This window comes from Bombyx mori, chromosome 4 (assembly GCF_030269925.1).
Source record: "Bombyx mori chromosome 4, ASM3026992v2".
NCBI classification, from domain to species: Eukaryota; Metazoa; Arthropoda; class Insecta; order Lepidoptera; family Bombycidae; genus Bombyx; species Bombyx mori.
Window position 1 is genome coordinate 3,957,090 of NC_085110.1, and position 6,189 is coordinate 3,963,278.

Consider the following 6,189-nt stretch of genomic DNA (forward strand, 5'->3'; position numbering starts at 1 on the left):
TAATGCAAAAAAAAAACAATATTATTGTCTACGTCCGTTCTTTTTCGAGAAACATTCCTAATATTGAAATTGAAAATAATTAAGTCCTAAAATTATTTTAAATTACAATGCTTAAACCGTTTCAGAACCTTTTATCTTTGTCCATCATCTGATTTTAAAAAGAGAATAGTTATGAGGAATCAAACAATAACTTTTAGACAACAATCGTTTATTATATGACTCGAACAACATAGTGGTACCTACTACTTTATTTCATCCATCTTAAATTTGGAATATCAGCCATAGCGTCGATTATATAGTCTAGAACTTTCCTTGGTAAACGATTTATATTACGCAAAAACGGAATGCAAGCTACAAATAAATTACGATGCCATCTTATTGAATCGAATACAGATGTTATCGTAGAGAGCTAAATACTCGAATTTGTCATACTTTTATAGCAATTATCGGAGTGCTGACGTTTATAGCAATTAAAGAATTATATAATATTTTCAAATAGAAAATGTAATAATGAATTTCTGTAGGCGGTATGTGTGGTAGCTGTGTCATGTTGCTACAATCTACTCCCGCTGAGGGATCGGACATCTCACTCATAATTACAGTTATAGAATAGAGCTTGATAGATGTGCAACTTTAATTGAGAGACCGTTTCGGATACCAGAATTTATTTATTTTATTTTATATATTTTGTATACACAGCTGTTAGAAGAAACACGACAATAAGGATACAGAGTACAAGGGCACTACTTATTTCATGTTGAAATCTCTTCCCGCACAAGAAAAGAAGAATTAGGAACACAAACCTAGTGCATACAGTAAAAATTTCATATAATACATATATACATATTACAAGATACAAAACAATTTTTTGCGCCACGACGAGTTTTTGATTAAAATTGTAGGTAATGTAAGTTGCCTTTAATATTACATTATTAAATAGGAATTCAAAATATTATCTTGTGTAATACATTCCGGTGTATGAATAAGACAAATTGTTCAACAAATTGTTGTATTTTTCGTTAATACACAAAAGCGATGGCGTTCAACGACAGTGTTACATGATTTACCTAATTTTTTTTATTGCTAAAATAAGAGGACGAGCTTACGGCTCGTCTGATGCTAAGTCACCGCAGCCTATAGACGTTAACAACGTAAAAGCTGCCATCCACTTTGAGACTTGAGTTCTAAGTCTCAGTTTTTTCAGTTTCAACGGCTTTCTCACTCTTCAAACCCGGAATGCGTTACTGGTTCACGGCAGAAATAGGCAGGCTGGTGATATCTAATCGTATGAGCCCACAAGACGTCCTAACACCCATAAATCAGACCCAATTCAGATGTACCAAGACTAACAATCATTTAAGATAGTAAATTTTCAGATCAGTGTGCTTAGTGCGAGTTTTTTAACGTTCTCGATAGCGTAAAAGTTAACTCAAATATGTTTGCAGTTGGTACAGCGCCAAACGTAGGCAAACGTTCCAGTTCCATACAAATTTGAGTTAACTTTTCCGCTATCGAGAACGTTAAAAAACTCGCACTAAGCACACGGTAATTGACATCTACGTCGAACGAATCTATGCCAGACGGCTATTACCCTTCGCTATTATCATGTATAATTGCCGCATGGTATAAAAACCGGTGGAATTCACGGACAAGTCCGAGATACGACTTCATTAGTGTCGCTTAGATTAGTCTCTGCACGATCCCTTTGTGCCCCTAGAAACGTCTGTAAAAAACGAACTACATTTAATTCAATGAAGATTCAAGTTTGTTTATACGTAGCTTTTGAAATTCGTAACGGTTTTATGTGATAAAAGACGTGGATTGAAGAGTCTTGTCGAAGATTGAAGCTTTCGTGTCAATACATGATATAGTATTTGTTACAAGATTTAGTTACTTGTCGGTTTTGCGTGAAAAAAATTTGGTGAGACAACAGTGACATCCAGAGGTAGTATAATTTTAATTTATGTAATTTGGAAATATCTTTCATAGTCCAACGAGTAACTTCATACGCTAAATGACAAACACGCAATGTCCATACTGACGTTTATTTTGCATATGCATATTTTTTTTTTGGGGATTTTATCAATTGGTAACTAAGACCTTTAGGTCATGTCTTATTTTAGTTTATATTTCTTTTTTTAATGAAAAATGATAATATGGAGTGAAATGAAATGAGATGAAGATGATTAATTTGAGACATTAATCAACTGGGATGAAATTAAATGAAATGAGATGGGATGATATGGGACGAAATATAATCTCAGTAAAATCGTGATCATTTATTGAGATTTTTTCTGTGGACTTTTTAGAGGATCCCCAGAATTTACGTCCAGCGGCTTTGTTTCATTTTCCTACATTTGTGTATTTTCACAGATATTAAACAGTTAATAAACCACCGTTATTACACATTTAAACATGAAGAAACACTAAATAGACAAAATATAACAAATCACACAACTTCACTTCTCGCGTTCCCGCCGAAAAGTAATATACATAATTATGTAAAAAGTATCATACATAACCTTTGTTTTGATGATGTGATTATCATTTATCGAATGAAAAGCATCGATCTTCTGAAATTGCTCGGGCACCATTTTTTGTTACTTGATGGTACTAAGACAGAAACCTTTCCTAGATTTTATTTGATTTTTGGATACCACATCTCCGGATTTCTGGCGCCATACTTACATATTTCGTGGAACGAGACCGCGTTTCTTCAGTAATAAAATCGTTAATATAGATAAAATATGTATAAAATAGAAGCTAGTATTGTCTGTGTAATCTATGTTAAATACCAACCACATTTAAGGCTCAACTACCGCGACTCCCTATCGAAAAGGCAGGAAATAATACATGTTAAAAAATAAAAAACAAAGTATTTCCCTAAGCTATCGGTAACAAAAACGTAGTAATAAAACTATACCAGAACAGAGCTAAACTCTTACATCTATAATTAGATAAGGTAAAATATTTCGTTCCCCTTGGCTTTGTTTGAAAACCTAATTATTAATACGCCTCGTCCATCAAAATTACAAACATTGAACGATGCTGAAAGACCTATTAAATCAAAGACACGCTATGCCTTCACTAATTGCAGAAAACAACAGTGAAACCTCAAGACAATTCGATGACCCTCCCTTCAACAGGAACCAATATAAATCGACCTTCGTGTTTACTTGAAAGTATGGTTGAATACGGAAAATATTGCAATTAGAGAGTTCAAATAAAAACGGGCAAGTTAATAGCCAAGAGCCGTGTTGGGAGGTCCGTTGGTCACCTCGCTAATTGAATGTGTCAATCATTTTAACAACGCAAATGAATAGGGCAGCCAGTTAATACGACCAACACACTCGGAACTGTCTAAATTGTCTTATAGTACAGTCTGCTTTAAGTTGGTTGCGTCGGTGAGAGGTCATTAGAAGTGGCCTAGAAGACGAGCGCCCACGGCGTGCTATCACTCATAGATGTTAATACTGAGTTCGACTAATTGTACTGAGATTTCTAGAAATAAGTTTTAGTAGTAGGCTCCGTGAGTAGTGTATCTTTAGAGGTACAATTGAAACTTTAGTAGAACATGATACTCCTACGACCGGGTCGAGCCCATACTCCTATGGGTTCTCAGGTTGTTAATCAGAGGAAACTAATTTGGAGTTGCTATTAATCATCTATCTGTAATAGTAGCAGTAATAGCAATAGTAGCAGTAGTAGCAGTAGTAGCAGTAGTAGCAGTAGTAGCAGTAGCGGCGGCAATAGTTGTAGTAGTGGATGTTGGTGATGGTGTTGATTGTTCTGGTAGTAGTAGTTGTAGCAGTAGCAGAATTAGTAGTATTGGTGGTGGCGGCCGTAATAATAGAATTCTCTTTTATTAAGGTAGGACATGCGATTTCGTTTTAAGCCATTACTGGTCTGCTTTGGTCTGAATAAGAACGTAACCTTTTAACTTTAGACAAAGGATGAAACTAATTAATCATTTTCATTATTGATCATTGTATTGTTCAAGCCTACTATGTAGCAAAACTCTTAATGAGCCAATCAAACATTGTTATTAGATGATCTTTTTACTAGGCAAAAGGAATAAAAATGAATAATGAATACCAAGTGTACCGTACAATGTAACTATACTCCTATCTTGTTTTATACCTGTTCAAAGGCTTAGAATGCTCGAGGCACGTGTGGAAATCTGACAGATTGTAGAAGGCCTAAAGTCGTACGTCCGTCTTTCGCCATCACGTTTTCGAACAGTCAAATCGTCCAATTATCGCGTTTGGATGTAGAAACGAGTGTGACGTGAACCAATTACAGGCGGAATGCGAGCGTTTTCACGTAGTAACGTATCGATTGGCAATATTTACAATTTCGCACGAAATGCAATGGGAATGTTTTTAAATATGTACTCTCCGAGGTTGTACGAAGACTGTCGCTAACGAGAATCGTATCGTGATATGTTGAATTTGTACTTCTTCAGGCGCTTCTCGTAAAACAGATCAGTTTAGTTGTGTGGCGACGAAGATTCTAGTCATTGTATCACAATTGAACCCACTGTAAATATTGCTAAGATTTGAGGTTATATTTGTGTAATTCTTATTTATCACTTACCTAAGGTCAAAGTAAATTATTCATCATAACTATAATCCCTTAAACTTTGTTCAGCTAAAAGGAAATTTTTAGCTTCTAAAATCCAATTCTTTTTAATTGGATAATAATTGGAATAATTATAATAGAGTCGAGAAAAAACATTGAATACGGCAAATAACAACCAATTCCAAATTTACGGATTGATAATTAATCAATCAACAAATTATGATTGTAATTTATTCAAAACGTAAGTGACTACAACATAATTTTTAATTTTTGTACAATGCACATCCAAAAACAGTTTACAACAAAATTAAAGGCATTTTAATAAGTAAAAAAATATAAAAATAATCGAAGTGACGGTGAATTTTTTTTTTATTGTTTCGATGGGTGTGCAGCCTCACAGCCCACCTGGTTTTAAGTGGTTACTGGAGCCCATAGACATCTACAACGTAAATGTGCCTCCCACCTTGAGACATAAGTTCTAAGGTCTATTCTAAGGTCTCAAGTATAGTTACAACGGCTGCCCCACCCTTCAATCCGAAACGCATTACTGCTTCACGGCAGAAATAGGCGGGGCGGTGGTACCTACCCGTGCGGACTCACAAGAGGTCCTACCACCAGTAATATAATACCAGTAATAAAATGTACGAATGTTATTTTTTATTCTAGCATCAGTTATAAAAGTAGACAGTAAAACAGCTTCGAAACGGATAGTGTTACAAAAAACAATAAATCAAAAGGAAATAACATAAAAACCCTTATAAATTCATATGAGCTGTAAATCATTATGAACTTAAAAATCCTGCAGCTATTGTTATTAATTCTACCAGTGGCGTTGTTTTTTCTGCTCATATTGACGTTAAAATCATTCCGAAAGCTATTTTTCATCTTTAATTTTCGTCTATTTAAAATTTATTACGGAGATCTCTTAAATAATATAAACAATAATCGGTGATTTTGTTTTTGTTTGCCTAAATATCACTCGATTATAATTTTTGCGTTTCAATATTTAAGAATGTTTTTTTTGTAATGGTTGGTGTCTTTCAATAGGACATTTTTTTTACCGCGGAACTCCGATTTTACAATTGAGATTTCGACTCATGTCTCAAGATGAGGAGGGAGGTTCCACGTTGCAATGCCATCTGACTCCGGTAGCCAATCAGTATGTGACGACAGCGAAAAAAAAATTAAGCATAAGGAACATAAATCATACAATATTTCGTTTCCCATTATTATTTTACAATACGCCAGCCATCTTTCATTTAATTCGTGCCAATCCTAATAAAGAATCTTGTGCCGTTAAATTTACAACTGAAGCTAAAAAATAAATTTTCTATAGGAAAGCATTTAATAACACCATCAGAATAAAAGGCACCTGCTACGTTTTTTTGTTGTTGTTGAAATATCATTATTTGCACCTGCGAATCATAATCGATTTTGTCTATAGTTCGTCTTAGGTTCCATAGGAGTCCCGCTGAGAAAACGCACCCCTATTGCTAAAGTGTTGATGCTCTGTGGATTAGGTATCTACTAGTATTAATTACTCTGTGAATCTGTGGATTAGGTATATATTTGTGTATCTGTCAATTAGGTATTTAAAGGACAGATTTT